The following is an 18537-nucleotide window of genomic DNA, read 5'->3' as shown; positions in this document are numbered from 1 at the left end:
GTGAGGTATACAGTTTCACAGTTGGTTTGGCTTCTTCATGGACTGCCCCACGGTGATTCTCATTCTGAATTGTTCTCTTTTTTGTCTCTGATATCACTTTTGTCTAACAGTAGTGTAGCCACCTTCCTCTTTTTGTTTTTTTTTCATGGTAGACCTGACATTTTCTACTTTACTTTCAACCTAATTGCACCCCTTGTGGCTGCTATCATAGTTTTCGTACATTCTTTCTTTTTAACTCTTTTAATTGAAAATTTAAGACATTTAAGTTTAATGTAACTATTCACAGGGTAGAATTTACATCTGCTATTTTGACATTTCTTTTTATACATCTTAAGTTTTTTGTCCTTCTATTCCCCCTTGTTGCGTGTTTTATATTAGTCATTTTTAATATACCATTTTGAATGCTTAGCATACATTGTGCTAATTTTCAAATTATTATCTTAGCAGTTTCCTTGAAGAGTTTCAATTAATATCTGTCGCAGTTAATATTAGATGTCAACTGGCCAAATTAAAGGATATCTGCATATCTGGCCAGGCACCATTCTGAATGTGTGTGAGACTGTCTACAGAGAAGACTGGCATTGTATCAGTGAACTGTGTCAAAGTCACCTTCAGTTCGTGGGAACGTACACCATCCAACTAGCAGAGGAACCATACAGAACTGAAGGTATCTCTCTTTCTCTGTCCTCTGGAACTCAGGCCTTTGGACGCTGGGACTTGTACTAGGTGCTTCTCCCACTTCCTGGCACTTAGCCTTGGGTGGTGGTGTGCCCTCAGCTTCTCAAGGTTCTAGAACAAATGAACTGCTGAGTTGCTTCTGTGATCTAGGGCATGTGAGGAGCTCTGGGGTCTTTTTTGAGCATGTGCACTACTCTGTTGATACCCAGGGCTTTTCTTCCTTGTGCTCACAGATTTCTATATTTCTGAATTTCTACATTTCTGAAGCCTTCAGATTTGGAGTTGTGTTTTGCCCCACTTCTCCAAACAAGCTAACTGAGAGACTTCTCAACCTCTCCAACCTCTCAGCCCAGCTCTTCTGATAAAGCCCTCACTGAATTCCTACTTGAGTCAATTTAGAGGCCATCTAATAATTAGATGGAGGTTATCTCAAGGTTCTAGAACAAATGAACTGCTGAGTTGCTTCTGTGATCTAGGGCATGTGAGGAGCTCTGGGGTCTTTTTTGAGCATGTGCACTACTCTGTTGATACCCAGGGCTTTTCTTCCTTGTGCTCACAGATTTCTATATTCCCCAGACGATACATGCCAGAGTTCTCAGTGCTTCGTGGCCTTTAGATCCTGCCTGCTAGCCTTTAGATTATGCATATGCTTAGTTTATTATTGCTCCAACTGTCATCCTCTGCCTCCACCATCTATGACGTCCAACAATTCCCACTGAGTGTTTTTAACAAATGCCCTACAGGAAACAGCTTTTAGCCCCGAGGAAATTTTGTTAGATTAAATAAAGACAGGCTTGCAAGTGGTGCTTTCGGAGAGCCGTCAGGCCTAGTTTCTCCTAGGGACTTTTGACTTTGCAAGGCTCAGACAGAACGAGAGAGAGAGAGAGAGAGAGAGAGAGAGAGAGAGAGAGAGAGAGAGAGAGAGAGAGAGAGAGAGAAAGTTGTGTGCTAGAAAGCTCACTACTTTTAGTGAAATCCTGTCATTCTATCTAAATCATTGCTGGCTGCCTGGAAGCCTTTGGGCCAATCTCTAGAGTTCTCGAAAGGTTGAAACTAGCTGTCTTTGTTGTCTTTCTCATCATTTTGTAGAAAAGAGGCTTTTCAAGATCTCTGCCACACCATTTTTGCAAATGCCGCTGCGTTTCCTCCTCTTTCCCAACCTGCCATATATAAAACTAAAAGGACACCAGGAAGGAACACATCAAAACCCTCTCAACAAGACGGTCCCTGCAAACAGGTAGACTTAACTAGCCAGTCAAAGGCCACCACTACCCTGCCCCGCCCCGCCTTCCTTGACCACTCCCACCGTGCATTTGCTGTAACCTCCTACATTCATGATGGCTCACCAAACCCTGCAAGTTGTTAGTTATCAAATCTGAACAAGTTGTAAATTGCCCTAAGGATCTAACATGGGGGAATTCAGCAGACACTCAAAAAGCTTACGAATGGGCGCTCTTTAGGGGGAATGGCTCCTGGCCCTGAGAAGTCCTGGAATTTTCCACCATAGTGTTGCTGCCTCAGGAGTGGGGATGGGATACAGGGCGGGCACTGTGTGCTGAGGAGGACTTCGGGGTTCACCTTTAACTCCCTGCTCACATGTCACAATTACTCTGTTTCTTTGATGCACACATGCTTTGCCGATCTACAAAGCACGGCTCCAGGGCAGCCTCAGGGCTCATCTCCCACTCTCCTCCTGAAGGCCTCCTTCCCGGCCCTGCCATCGGTCCCTTCTTTGAGAAAAATCTAGCCTGCCAGAAGACTTGCATTGATAAATTATTAACTGATTCCGCTGCACATCAACTTTAACCGATTCATGTGATCTCTAACTCCTGAAAGTATTTTTATAGAACTAAATCAAAGCTTTGAAGGTGACCAAGCATCTTATCTCCAAAGGAAGAAACATAGCAGTTGTGTGCCAGATACTTAGAGTTAAACACACATTTTCTGCTGGTGTTGCCTTTTTGTTTTTTGTTTTGTTTGAGGCATGTGTGTGCATGTGTCTGTGTGTGCACCTGTTTGTGTGTGCATGTACATGTCTCTGTGTGTGGTGCATTTATTTTGTTTTATTTTTGAGCCTGTGTAGCTCAGATGACCTTAAACTTGCTGCAAAGCACAAATTGGCCAAACACTGGCCAACTTCCTGTCTTAGCCTCCCAAGTGCTAGGCTCTCAGGTGTGCATTGCCATGCCTCGTCATACTGACATTTCAAATACAGCGTTTCAAGCACATGTCGGCTTCCGCAGAACACATCTCTCCATCTGTATCACAACTGCATTTACCCTGCACTGCATTATCTTGAAACAAATTTCAGTTTTTGGATAGTTAAAATAAAGGCCTGTTTTCTAATAACTCAATTAATGAATAATTGGAACATCAGAAGTTGTGCAGAAGTCTATATTTGAGAAACTTGACCTATTTATAAATCTCGAAATATTGTCACAATTTAAAAAAATAAACACCAAAAAAAAAAAAATAGACACCAGGCTGGATGTGAACTCTGGGCTGGATGTGATGGTGTGTGCTTTTAATCTCAGCCTTGGCTGGTGGGTCTCTATGAGTTCAAGGCCAGCCTGGGCTACATAGTAAGTTCCAGGACAGCCAAAGCTACATGGTGAGACCGTGCCACAAAAATCAAGTAAAATAAAGTAAACGTACTAATCACCCCAAGTTCCCGTGTGCCCGGTTACCACAGCCTGTCCTAGGACTGTAAGCTAACTAAACTTTGTACTAAAGACAGACTCGTGTACTCCACTTTAACTCATCGTAATTATCTCTGAGGTTTAGTCACGCCACCCTGCTTTCCATAATGGCTTCTGTGTGACCAAGTGGCAATTTGCTAATCCGTCCATTGGCTGGGGTGCGTTCGGGTGGTTTTGAGCTCTTGATAGTACAACCTAAGCAATTGTGGGCACTTGAGTACAATTCCATGTAAGATGTGATTTCATTTCATTGACGGGATGGAAATAGCCAAGCTTAGAAGACAAAGGCACTTGCTAGATATCTTTTAAGCTCTTAAAATTCACTCTCATTTATTTAGTGTGTGTACAGGGTGCCACACATGCCTTTGAAAGGGAAGGGATAACTTCTCGGGTTGATTCTGTCCTTCTACTGTGTGGGGCCTGGAGACAGATCTCAGGTTGACAGGCCTGGTAGCAGGCACCTCCACCTACGGAGCCATCTAGCTGGCCTTAATTTTTTAAAGGTGACAAAATGCTCTTTAAAGTGATCATACCAATTTCCATTCCCAGCAGCTGGGAATGGGAATCCCCGCAGCTCCCAGATTTTTGCAGATCTCCCCATTCTCGTGCAGTGGAGCTGTGTCATGGTTGTTACAGCAGTTGCCTAGTGACTGACAATGGTAGGTCTTCTTCCATATGCTTCTTCACCAGCTCAAGACACTCTTCAGTGAGATGTCTATTCAGATCTTCTGCCCTTTGCTTTCTTTCCATTACTTCTGGGTACCAGCCCTTGGTTGTAGATGATGCTTTGTAAATATTTTCTCTCATCTCTGTGGCTTTCTTTTCCATTCTCCTAGGCATCTTTTATTGTAATGAAGCCCACCAGTCCAGGGGTTATTTCCAGCGTGGGTGTGCGTTTTTATATGTGTGCAGGTTCATGTGTGGGTAGGTGCATGTGTTTGTGCGGGTGCATGTGCATGTGCGTGGTCATGCATGTAGAGGGCAGAGGTCAACCTTGAGTGGTATTCCTCGGTCATGGTTTACCTTGATTTTTTGGAGAGAGTAGGTCTTATTGGGATCTGGGCTTACTGACAGGGAGGGTGGGCAGCCAGGGAGAGCCAGGGATCCACCTGTGCCAGGCTTCTGAGTCCTAGGATTATCAGCACATGCCTCCATTTGCAGATTTCTTTTTTTAAAACCCAAGTGCAGGGATTGAACTCATGTTCTCAGGCTTGCACAGCAAACAAGTTACCAACTGAGCCATCTCCCCACACCAAGAGGTTTTCTTTAACCATTTAAGTGTTAGCTATTAAAAAATTAACATTGCAGTGCCAAACTCAAGGTCACTAAAATTTTCTTTTATATTTTCTCTAGGAGTTTTAGATTTTGGCTCTTTTCATTTATACCCACGATCTGTTTTGCATTCATTTTTCTCCCATGGTATAAAGTAAGAACTGAGGGCATGCCAGTTTGTTGATTGTAGCTGTCCAGCTTCCTCTAGCATCAGTTGTTGAAGACTCTTTTTTACACCAGATTTTCTTGAAAAACTTTGTCAAAAAGAAATTGACGGGGGGCTAGAGAGATGGATCAGTGGCTCACAACAATCTGTAATGGGATCCAATGCCCTCTTCTGGTGTGTCTGAGGAGAGCAACAGTTTACTCATATAAATAAAATAAATAAATACTTAAAGAAAGAAAGAAAGAAAGAAAGAAAGAAAGAAAGAAAGAAAGAAAGAAAGAAAGAAAGTGAAATGTAGGGCTGTCAATTTCCAGCCTTTCATTTACACACACACACACACACACACACACACACACACACACACAATTAAAGGAAACAATAGAGCTTTTTAATTAGCTTTAGATAAGCAATGCAGGCCTTAAGAAGCTCCCAGCCTTCCTCCAGATCTCTTTCCCCCATCCTGGGGACCTTGCCCACTTAGGCAGTGGGAGGATTGAGACCCTCCTTCACCTTGACAACAATGAGAAGACATCCTGTGAATCTGGCTTAAGGAATGAGTCACAAAGGGTGGCTTGAGTCACCTAGCAGGTCCAGTTATGCTAATTCCTTGGAGAGACCTAGAGATATTAAAAAGGGTACTGAGATGCATGGAGAAGTTTGAATCTTTGATTCCACACAAAGACTAAGAGTGGAGTGGGCCGTGATTTATGTGAATCAAGTCACAATACAAACCTGAAAGATTCCCTCTCACCCCCATCTCTCCATTGAAAACATAATCCTGTATCGTGGTGGGATGGAGGAGGAGGGGATGTATTAGATTTGTGCTGAGGACAAATTTTGAAAGGCTTCTTACAGAGTACAACTGGGAGGCCATGATTGCCTTGTGGGGCTGGTAACCAGTGGAATAAAGGGGGTGCTAAATCCAAAGAGTCAGCTTCAGGAAGACCACTGGGGACCATTAGCATGCTGCAGGGTGAGGAAAGACACCCAAGAGGTCAGAGAATGGTCCAGTCTGCAAGGGCTTGGGTCAGGGAGGTCGTGGTAAGCTCAATGGAAGACAGCCTCATTGTCCAGTTGGAAAATGTCCACAGAGGGAGGATGCTGCAAAGAAGTCACCAGAGCAATGACTGAGGTTACAGTTATCTATGTTTAGCTGACACTTGGGAGACTCTGGTATGTGCTCTGCTATTTGGCTTATATACTAATCAAGGTCTCTAGAGGCACAGAACCAGTAGAACACATGCACACAGGGGAGGGATCTATCAGTTTATCAGATTGGCTCACACAATTCAGTGTGGGTAGTCCAACAATGGCCAACTGCATGCTAGAATCCCATAACCTCACTGTTCATGAGGCTGGGTGCCTTAACCGTCCCAACATGGCACTGAAGGCTTAGAGGATTCCTGGAGAGCTGTGGGTTTTCGGTCCAAAGAACCTGGACTCCGGTGTTCCAATGTCAGGGATGGGTGGAGCAGAGGAGATGCATTTGCCAGCAGCAAGATAAGGTAGGCAGGTAGAAGAAACAGCTTTGAGTTCAGACCTCTGGGCTACTGCTGGAAGGAAGGGGCTGTCCAGTGTGTGTGTGTGTGTGTGTGTGTGTGTGTGTGTGTGTGTGTGTGTGTTGAGGAGAGGGGAGGTTTTTCTCCTTCTGTTAATCCTTCTAGGAAATATTCCTGCAAACCCACCCATAGGCATGTCTCTTAGTTGATCCCAGATCCAATCAAGTTGACAACCGAGGCCAACTTACAAAGCCTAGGTCTCTATAGCCCTCATTCATACATGGGGTGGAAAAACGCTGGACTGGAGTGTCCCTCAGCCCCACTCCTACCATCATGTAGTCACATCTGTGAGCCCAGAGTACTCAGTCAAACTGAGAGAACTGAGTGTAGCCAAGAGTCCTGGTGCCACATCTCAGCTGTGACTCAATCAGATCAGAAGCAGAAGGCAGTAGTGTAACCCTCTAACACTTGGCCATCATGCCCAGCTTCTTTTTGTCTTCCCCTGAAACAACAGAATTTTCATAATTTAAGGAGGTTAATTTTTCTCTCATTTTCTATTTTACCTCAGACCACTCAGGATCAAATTCTATGGGAAGCAGTAGAGACTGAGATTTCCTTATTTACAGCAAAAATAATTCCCTGAAAATGTTCACCAAACTCACTTTGCATGGCAGAGCAGGCTTTGGCCAGCACTTCTTGGCTTTAAGGGACCTTCCTGCACTTCATTGAACTGCCCTCTGCATGGGTAATTCCAGGGATTCTGCTCACAACCTATGACTCTGTCTCCTTGTTACTTTCAAAAGTAACAAGCTTTTGAAAGGCTCCAAAGCTCAGGAGAAGATACTCAACATGACTTGACATTAGCGAGAGGCGAGTAAGGAACACAGTGAGGTCCACTGCACATACATACGACTATGACAGAAAAGATGGACGATAATAATAAGAGTTGAAATAAATGTAGAGGAATTGTTATCTTTGTCCATTATTGGAATGCAACAAAGTTCAGTTGCCTTGCATAGAAATCTAATGGTCTGAGATCATAGAAATCACAGATCGGAACTGTAGAGTTATTACATGACCCTGCCATTCTCCTTCTAGGTATCAGTTGATCCAAGGCCACTAAAAATATACACGCTACTGGAACTTGTTTATGCTTGCTGATGACAACATTCTTCACAAAGCTACCATGTGGAAGCAACCAAATGTCCCTTAATCATGCCTGCAACAGCACGGGTAGACCTCAAAGACACCAGGTGAAAGCAATCAGAGCAAATGGCCTCATGGATATGATTGTCCCCACAGTTGGGTACACTCCTTTGCACATCATTTGAGAATGGCTTCACTTTTCCATGGATTGTCCTGTGGGTGGATTTATAGACATGTTGGAGAAGGAAAATGATTTTGTTTCACTGAAACCCCACTCCTCACCGTCCACCGGGCCATAATAAGACAGCATACATATTAGATGGCCCATAAACATCCAGTTGAGGTTTTGTATCTCAAATGAGCTAAACCATTCAGAATGTAAAATAATAATAATAGCCCACCAAAAAACTGTTAGTGTAACCCTTGCTAGCTTCATGGTGGCTAGGAAACAAAGAGAGAGACAGTGAAGGATCAGGGGCAAGGGTTATCTTTCTAGACCATGTCTACTGTGACATACTTCCTGAGCCCCACCCCAGACCCATCAGTGGGTTACATCATGGATTATATCAGGATTTTGTGAATCAGTGACTTTCAATGATAAACTCCACCAGCAGGAGACCATCCCCTCAACAGGAGCTTCTAGCTGTCTACACCATGTTCAAGCCATAATTCTTCTGGTCCAACTTCTGATCCCAGACCAAGTGTTGGCATCAGGACATTCCAAACCTATGAGGCAACAGCATGACCTGTGACCTACAGACGGATAGCCAAGACAATGACCACCATATTCCCAGCATTCACTTGGCTCACCTCCCACCCTTACTTGTGTTACATCATTTTCCATATAAATAAGGAGAATGCCCCTTCCTCACTCTCTCTCTCTTTTCTCCTCTCTCCCCTTTTTCTCTCTTTGCCTCTTCTTTGTCTCTCCCTTCCAATACAACCTCTTCCACCTGGAACTGCTTTGGCCTAGCTTGCTGTTGTGGTACCACCCGCCATTCTAACACATCACCAAGTCCTGCAGATTGGAGGCCTCTTTCCTAATAGCTAAGTGCTGAAGTCACACCCAAGTTTGTTTTGTATTTGTTTTTGCTTCTGTTGTTGTTGTGGTTGTTTGGTTGTTTTTGTTTTGTTTTGTTTTGTTGGAATTTTGTTTTTGCTTTTGTCATCCAAACTTTTGAATACCCTAAAGGAGGATGGTATCAACTTTGAGTGCCACTCCCTGCCTACACTTTCTACTCAGGTATTTGAAAAGGTGAAGACTTCCACTCAGATGAACTCTTCTGGTGCAAAACAACTTCCGCTGTGGCAAACGCCAGCGCTTTGTCAGCCTCTCAGAGTCTGGACAGAACAAGACACAGATGGACCAAGGGATACATTTGTTCTCTCCACCCGACCTCCACTTCTCAGGCAAATCAGACTGGTGCACAGTACACGTGGGACAGCCTCAATACATTTTTCTTTATTTAAAAAAAGAAAAACAAAGTTGGTTGAATTTGCTGGTGGTATGGCTTTCAGGTATAAGTCTCTTCCTCTGAAGGAATAAATTGAGCCTGAAGACACGAAGAAGGACAACTGGCTCTTGGCTGAGCACAGCCCAGCTAGGTGGAGGGGGCACGGGAGGACAGGAAGTGAGGGTCCGGGACAGGATGCTTTGACTGGACCACTGACAACAGAAGCCTCTCCCTGGATAGCACACAAACAGGGAGAAAGGTACCTGAAGGGAGGGCGGGCGCTGAGCATGGGGGTCTCAGAGAGGCCAGAGGGCAGTATGCAGCAGGAAGTTCCCAGGAGGAAAAGCAGCCTCAGGGTAAAGTTACCAGCCTCCGCTGCACCCTGGAAACCGGTCTTTCTGGCTTTTCTAGGGTCAGAGGGCAAGCTTCCCAGCAGACTGTAGACTTTCTAGACTTGGCTCCTTTCCCCCTCCTTCCCCAGGGAAGGGCAGGGCAGGAAGTTTGAGATAACTGAGTTCCTGGGTCACCCAGAGAATCCCCTGAAATGAATCAGATGGGAGGAAATGGAAGCCACTGCCTGGTGCTCACATTCTTTCAGTACTGAGAATGCTCGTATCTCATACTTGTATCTACGGAATTTACATGAAATTAAAGACCCCGGTGCAGACAAAGTTCCCAAACCTTGGAATTGCCTAATTAGACACAGGAAGCCTCCCCACAAGATGGTATGAGCAGGAAGAACTTGCTCAGGGCAAAGCCTTTTGTGCAGCCAATAAGGTGGGCATGGGAGTCCCAGGGCAGAGGCTGGGCAGAGCTTTCTGATCAGAAGAGCATGGAGAAGCAGAGGAAGCTGTTATTGTGAAAAGACAGGCTATAGAGAAGAAATTACATAAAAAACCCAGCGGATCACTGACAATGGACACTGAGCCAGCCACAGGATGCTTACAGGGATTGTTAACATTTAATTTTGATTTCTTGTTCACACTGCTATCCAACTGTTTCTTCTTAGGACAGCACATCTTCCTTGAGAGTGAATTTTGGTGCAGATAAAGCAGAAGGGAAGAGTTAGAAGGGGAGAACAGAAGGGGAGGGGAGGACAGAGGGGAGGGGGTGCTTCTTCTCAGGCTTTAAACGCTGTTGTTGCCTGTAAAGGGTTTGTCCTAAATGACATCATCCAAGTGCCCGCTGTGCACCTCTGGGACAAACAGCCTAGACAAAGGAACCTGGTGAGACCGGAATCTCTGGGCCTCCAGCAGGCTGACAAAGAGCAAAGCTTCTGCTGTCCTCATGGGGTCTAGCTGCTCTGCGACCTGGAGTGCTGGGTACTCCTTACAAGAACCAGCAGTGCAGGCTGGACTTTAGGGAGATGTAGGGAGGCTAAAAGGGAGCCCCAGGTCCCCTGATGTGGGGGTGGGGCAACAAATGAAGGAACTAGGAGACTGTTTAGGAAGCCTGGCCAAGAGGTCCAGACAGCCCTGGCTGGTCATCAGAAATAGGGTCCCGGATAGACAGAGTCTTCTCTGTGGTCTTCCTGGTCTATGTAACTGCTGCCACAGACCAGGGTGGAGGCCACTCTGTCTAACTCCCTGTGTTGTGGAGGTCCCTTCAAGAGTCACAGCCAGCAGTGAAACATCCTTGGAGAGGCAAGAATGAAACTCTCTTCAGCACAGCTTCCTTAGCCAGGCTGGTCTGACCCTGCGCTGTTTCTTTTTTACAGATTTAAACACAGTAAAACTTTGGAAGGAAGTTTCCTCCTGACAATATCCCAATAAAGCTGAAGGCGTGGCTACACTGAAACTCTGTCACCTGTGAACTCTTCCTCAAGAGTGGGCTCTGTTGACTGTGAAACATTGCTCGGATAAGGCCTAGGCAGGAAGGGTTTGCAATAAGTCTAAGGATGGGCTCTGCTGACAGAGAAGCAACACTTGCATTAAAGCCTTGGAATAAGCATAATGGCCAACTCTTCTGCACAGTACGTGGGGCCTCTTTCATGGGGATGGCTTCTATTGACTGAGAAACAACGGTCAGGAGTCTAGGGGATTCAGGTGAGGCTCCCCAGAGCAGAAAAGATCATCAGGTTATTAAATAACATCCATTCGAGCTTTCCGGTGAACAAGTTTGTGTCACTGAAGACAAAGCCTGTAACCATTTGGTTTCTCTAGTGTTATTTGTAAGACTTGGACCTGTGTCCGTCTGCACTGTGTTCCATTTCACAGAGACCTTGAAGCCACCCATGAGAATGCTCACTGCAGGGGCTGCGAGACAGTTGAGTGGATCAAGTGTTTGCTGTGGAGGCATGAGGTCCGGGGTTTGGATTCCCAGAACCCACACAAATGTCACGGTGACCTGTAACTCCTGCATTCAGAAGGCAAAGACAGGGATCCCTGGAGCAAGCCAGCTAGCTAGACAAACCTCTATCTGGGAGCTCTGGGCTCACATGAAAGACCCCTCCTTAATGAATAAGGTGGGGAATGAGGAAGACCCCTGATGTCAACCTCAATCTTCCAATGCACCCATGCACATACATATACTCAAGTGTCTTAGTCAGGGTTTCATTGCTGTGAACAGACACCCTGACCTTGGCAACGCTTATAGGGGACAACATTTAATTGAGGCTGGCTAACAGGTTCAGAGTTTCAGTCCATTATTATCAAGGCAGGAGGATGGCAGTATCTAGGCAGTCATGGAGCTGGAAGAGCTGAGAGTTCTACATCTTGTTCCAAAGGCAAACAAGAAGAAGACTGACTCCTCAGTCAGCTAAGAGGAAGGTCTCAAAGCCCACTACCACGGTGATACACTTCCTCCAACAAGGCCACACCTCCTAGTAGTACCACTCCCTGGGCCAAACATTCATCACATCAAACATTTATAGCACTTACACATGTACACATACATGTACACACACATGCACACACCCCCACCCCAAACACACACACACACATGCTTCTCATTTTTCATCTCAAGACTCCTAGTGAGGTTCCAAGGGCAGGAGAGAAGGCCTCTAGCTGGCTCTGGAGGAGAAATTTGTAGATTGCATTGTCTGGAGGACCATTGCATATTCTCCCCTGGCTCTATGCTGGGTCCTGGAATCCCACCAGGAATAGAGCCTATCCCCTGTGGGCATCCAGGAGAGTGACATTAGGACCAGCACCGTGGAGTAAGCACAAGGCTGGAGGAAGCTATGGATCATGGCAGCCTTAACGTGACGTCGTCATGCTAGTGTTTCCAAGTTGACTCGGTGAAGGCCATTTCTTTACAAATCCCTCCTATTTTGCCGGTTGAACCTTGAACCTACCCTTTTTAGCATTAATTGTCAACTTGACATAGCAGCCTGAGATCATCTTGGAGGAAAGCCTCCACTGAGGAACTAGTCTGTGGGTGTAACTATGGGAGCTTGTTTTCGCTGTGAGTTGATGGAGGAGGGGCCAGCTCACAGTGAGTGGTATTCATGGTGACTGAGGACAATATAACAAGGCTACCTAAAGAGGAGCTCCTGACAACAAGTGGCATTCCTCCATGGTTTTTGCTTCAAGTTCCTGTCCTGACTTCCCTCACGGATGACCCGGAAGTAGTTCTTTCCTCCCTTAAGCTTCTCTGTCAGAGCACTGGGACAGACCCCATGATGTTCACATTTTTGAGGAAGAAACTTCTGTTAACCCTCAGGGTGTGTCTCTGGCACCTAACAGAACAAATGCCAACCCAGTTTTCATTCTGTCTGTCTACATAGGTTCAAACACAGTACATCTTCACTAAAACTCACACCGCAGTGCAAATCCTCTGTTTGTAGTCTTGGGGGACAAGTGTTTGTGGGCAGCACCTTCTGAAAGCAGTGCTGATTCTTTCATGGGAGTGAACACTTGTCATCACAGGACTGGGGTAGTTAGTGCAGGAAGGGGCTGTCATTAGATGAGGTTGCCCCTTTGTGTCCTCTTGTGCCTGTGCCTGCTTACCCTTCTGAGTCCTCCCATGAGTTGAAACTGCACAAAAACCACAAGGGAAGTCAGACAGATTCTAGTGTCCTGCATCTAGACTTCCCAGACTTCAGAACTGTGAACCCAAATAACAATGCACTTCTTTACAAATTACCCACTCTCGGGCGGTCGGTTCTAGCCACAGAATGCAGACTTAGGCATCTGACATTTATTCCGTGAGGAGTTCAGATTGCACTCTCCTTTCTCTTTCCTCAGACGCAATAAGGAAAACACGAGAAAACGCAGTAGTCTGTCGTGTAGACCAGTCTTTTCTTGCTCCCACCCATCACCCCTCCTCTGAACAGGTAAAGGCACTCTGTGATTCGGGAGGTACAGAGGGACTTTGAAGTCAGGTAGCCGCTGTCCAGCAGCAGCACCATGGGGAAGGTTTCTGAGCTCTTGAAGCCTCAGTTCCTTCCTGTAAAAAACTGAACCTAGAAGTTACTTACATAGGGCAGCACTGGGCGGAGACCACCACTCAAAATACAGAACCTGTAGTATGAAAATTATTATGTACACTTACATGAGAACTGTTTTGTTTCTTATCTTAAAGCCATACATTATTATTATTATTGGTTTGTATTATTGCTATTCCATTTTTATTGTTATTTTATTGTACTTTGTTTTATTTTAATTTGTGCTATGCCCGGACATCTACCTGAAATTTAAGTGACCCATGAATGTCAAGGTTTGACACAGACTATTAAATAGAATGGGCTCAGTCAATGGCAGCCGTAATAGTTTCTAGAAATTCCTCAAGAAATTATCCAGAAGACTTCAGGGAGAGTTGGGGACAGTCACACTCTAGTTGGAAGCACTTTTCTGGGCATACGACATGGATAAGACAGGCAAGACGTAAATAGGACCAGTTTTTGTATTCTCAAAGGAAAACGAGTAACCGTTAACCCTAAGTCTATGGGTCCTATGCACAAGGGACATTCAGGATGACATAGAGAACATGAAGAGGCCTCTGTAAAAGAACACTGAAGGCTGAGTGAGCAATGAGGAGCCAGGAGTGCCAAGCAGATACTTCAAACATCAGGCTAAGAGAGAACATATGTGAGAGCACTTTGTAACGCTTCTGACCTGGCGACAGATGTGAATGGCTACTTCTGTATCCTGGTTACCACAGCAACAGAAGAGACTATGTATTGTGGTCCTGAGACAGTGACCCCCAGTGAAACGTATTTTTTTAAAAAAATACGTAGTGGGGGTCTCTTGTTGCATTCTTCCACCCCGACTATAAAACTGTAAGATATAATGAGAATATTCTCCCCTCTGGATACTCTGGCTCGAGGCTGGACTCTTCTCAGATCTGTGTTCTCTTGGTGGCCCTGGTGGAGGGATGAGGAATCTGCCCTTCCAAGCCTGGCTCAGCAGGCTGGATCTTGGGTGAGGACTGAACAGCCAGGCCAGACAGCAGGCCGCCTAGCTGCCCCAACTCTCTGCTGGCAGACCTGGCCTTGGCCTGTTGTCTGCTTTCCAGCTCTGATTCTTCTGCTTGCTGGCCACTGGCCACAGTGTTGCTCTGCACTCCGTTATCTGGAACTGTCAGATCCTTTGGCTCAGCCTGTCTCTATCCCTGTGCCATCCCATGGGGCTGTGTTTGCAGGCTCGGCCCCTCATGGCTCGGGAAGCGCGCCAGAGCAGAAGGGTTCAATGCCCACAGTACTCTGTGTGGGGCATGAGGGGCCACTGGAGGCTCTATTGGCACTGACAAATAGTACTCACTCTGTGGGAAGCCTTGAGTACTCGGAATCCATTAGTAAGCAGAAAACTAAGCTTACAAGCCAGTGTGCCAATAACTTCATAATATATAGACTCATGATTCATATGTATATTATCTGTATACAGCCAGCCCCCTGTAGCCAAGGATCCTACAACCCCAGACTAAACGAATCACAAACAAAAAATATTTTTGTAACTGCATCTGTATTTAACAACGACAGATATTTTTCCTAAATGATACAACCACTAACACAACATCTAAGTTAACTGAGGACTGTTTAAATTTTATAGGATGGTATTTGCAGGTCCATTGCAAATACTGAATCAGTTTATATAAGGGACTTGAGCACTTATAAGATTTGGGCATCTGAGAGGTTAGACGCTCCAGGAAGCAGTCCCCTATAGATGTCAAGGGCAACCTCACAAACACATATGCACATATATGATACTATATATAACTGCATATGCATATGCATGATCTTCTTCATGGATGCGTATACATGTATAAATGGGTGGATGACTGAAATAAACACAGCTCACGCATAAGCAGTGGTGTAGATATAGACATACTGGAGAGTTTACTGGGCAGCACACCACTATGAGTTGCAATAGTTAGATTTTAGCTGGATTTAATTTTCTCCTTTTATTTTGCTCTATTTTTTAATTTTCTGGAAATAATACACATGATGCAATCAAAATAAAGGAAGTGGGGCTGAGGCTATGGCTTCATTAGTTGTGTTTCTGCTCAGCATGTACAGAACCTATGCTTTGCTCCCTAGCACGGCATAAACTGGGCTTTGCTATGTATGTCTGTCATCCCCACCCTTGGGAGGTGCAAACAGGAGGGGCCCACCATGAAAAGAGCAGGCAGAGCCTGTCATCTGCTTTTGTAGATATATATTTTTTTCTGCTTGTGTTTATTTGTATATGTGCACATGTATACAAATGCATGTGGAAGACAGTCCAGCCTCGGGTGTTACATCTCAAGAACCACGGTCTCAAGCCGGGCGTGGTGGCGCACGCCTTTAATCCCAGCACTTGGGAGGCAGAGGCAGGCGGATTTCTGAGTTCGAGGCCAGCCTGGTCTACAAAGTGAGTTCCAGGACAGCCAGGGCTACACAGAGAAACCCTGTCTCGAAAAACCAAAGGAAAAAAAAAAAAAAAGAACCACGGTCTCTGGGTTTGCTTGTTTGTTTTTTAAAAATCTTGAGAGAGATCATGGACCTTGCTGATTCTGTTAGACAGACTGGCCAGCAAGTGAAGTTCCAGGAATTCTCCTGTCTCCACCTTCTTGGTGCTGGGATTATGAGCGAAGAAAGGCAGCACACTGGGATTTCCTTACATGGGATCTGGGGACTGAGCCTTTTACTAATTGAGCTTGTCTCTGGCTCCCTTCACCATGTATTTAACTCAGGTTTTATCTACACACTAGAACCCTGGGAGGCTCCTCTGACCTGAGAATCTGCAAAATATGGGAGACATCCTCCTGCCCCACTCGGGTCTGCACAATTCCTCTACAGTGACCTCTGCCTGTTCAGATGGAGAAGGAGCCGTTCTTTCTGCTCCTTTTCCCTTCCTCCATCTCCCATCTACTTTTCCTCTCTGTCCCTCCAGTCTTCCTTTCTTTCTGTCTGTCTCTGATATTCAGGGCCTTCCTGGGCAGTGCTAGTCTATACCAAAGACTATACTCCCAAGAGGGAAGCAAGCAAGAACCTGCCACACTGCTGGGTATATGAATGTCCCTGAGCCTAGCTGTGTCCACAGGTCCATCCCAGCCTGGCTCTGCAGTAGCTCACTATGCAGGCCTGGGTTGCTCCTAGAGTGCTGTCTTCTCTGCCTGGAATGACAGAAGAACCAGTCTCCATCCTCTGCTGAGTCTGAGGCACCAGCTAGGAGCCCCATCTGTGGGTCCCTTCACTGGGACCCTCAGCCAGGACATAGTGACTAGGCTATGCTCTTGTCCCATAGGAAGCACAGGAGGCACTGAGGGGTAAGTAACAGTCCATTCCTCTAGTCCTGGCTCGTCCTACCTAGACCCTAGCAGAGCAGGGTGTAGAACAGGTCTGTCTTGCTAAAATGACACAGAATCCTCTGCTTGGAGCCACACTGGTAGGTACGGAGGCTTTGGAGTTTCCCAATGAGGCACCCTGCACATCTCAGCTCAGGTACCAGGAGGCAAAGCTGTCAGCACATGAGAACAGAGGACAGTGGAATCCCACATCTGTGCTCTCTCTGAACCTCCCATTAGGGCGGGAAAGAGTGGCAGCAACTGTCTCAAGGGATGAGATTAATGAACAAAAGTGTGAAATGCTCCGAGTAGACAAGGACAACAGCTGTTAATGGGAGTAGCGCTAACTGCAGTGGCCTGGGGCCAATCCCTTCACCTCTGGAAGCCTCTATTTCCTCATCTGCAAGAGAAGAAAATAAAAATAGGCTTTCTACAGGATTAAGTGGGTGGAGAGGAAAATCCTTGTATTCTGTAAGCAATTGTATCCAGAGTTGTAACCAATGGAATTTCCTGTCTAAAGTAGCTCCAGTTAGGTAGTTACTATCCTTCAAAGCTGAACACATTAGCCATCAGCATCCACCCACTTAAATACACACACATGCACACACACACATGCACACACATACAAATGCACACACACGCACACACATACATACACACACATGTACACACACATGCACACACACACACCCCTGTGAAAGGAAACATCTGAACCATCATGCTTCAGCATCCACTTTTCCTCAGCTCTCCTGGATTGGTCTTCATGAGCTATGAAGTCCCTTGTGGCCAGTAGAGAATATAGAGTAAGGCGTTTGGGAACAGACTGTAGGCACAGCCTGCAAGGTGCTTTTGTATGAATAGAGAAGAGAACCCTTTCCCTGTGTCACACCTTCGAAAATGGGATTGCGTTAATGATGATTGTCAACTTGACAAGATTTATAATCACTGAGAAGACACGCCTCTATGTCTGAGAATCACCTAGGAGACACACCTCTGGATGTGCCAGAGAGTGGAGCCCGTGATCAGAGAAGTTTAACTGGGGAAGAAGATCACTTTCAAAGTGGACAGCTCTCTTCCATGAACTGGGGTCCTAGAGTGAACCAAAAGTAGAAAGGGAAGAAACCAGCAGAGCCCTAGCATCCACTCTTCCCAGTTCCCACTGCAGATACAATGTGTCCAGTGTCTTCACACTCCTGCCACCATGCATTCCCTACCATGACAGACTGTACCCCCCAGACCATAAGCCAAAATAAACTCTTCCCACTGTAAATCACTTTTTGCCATAGCAACTAGAAAAGTAATCAATACTGGTAGAAACTGGATCTCAACTCTTGCTTACCCTTTCCTGCACAACACGACCCTGTTCATAAGGCCTGAATATAGGCTGCGATCTCGCATGCCTTCTGGGCAGTCTGAGGTATTAGTGGGGTGAGCCAAGTTGCTCAAGTGTGAGGCAGAAGGAAGGGTGGGGCCTACAGTTGGTGGTGCAACAGCCAGGCTTGGAGTCTGAGGAGAAGCTGTGACCAGCTTGGAAGCAATACCAGATGCTGGTGACTTTATAGTCAACTGGAGAAATCTACAGAGCTGACTTATGTGGGTCTTTCAGGCCTCTGACCATGGGTTCACCTCTCATGACTATTCCCAACCTCAATCAGCTAGCCCCTTCCCGGCCCCTTTACTGTGCCTCCTTCTTCTTCCAGATGCTACCAACTTCATCCAACAGCCAACCCTTCAGAACTTTGCATGAAGAGTTGAGGACTAACTCAGATGATAGAGCTTGCCTAGTATGTGTGAGGCCTTAGATCCCACCCCCAGCTCTGCAAAAACAATAAAAAAAAAAAAAAAAAAAAAAAGGAAACAAACTTAGTAGGAGTATCACTTCCTCTTTTGAATTCCCACAAATATCCTGGCTGCTG

Source organism: Mus caroli, unplaced genomic scaffold, assembly GCF_978045245.1.
Source record: "Mus caroli unplaced genomic scaffold, Mus_caroli_1 scaffold_2, whole genome shotgun sequence".
Lineage (NCBI taxonomy): Eukaryota > Metazoa > Chordata > Mammalia > Rodentia > Muridae > Mus > Mus caroli.
Note: the sequence above shows the minus strand (reverse complement) of the source record.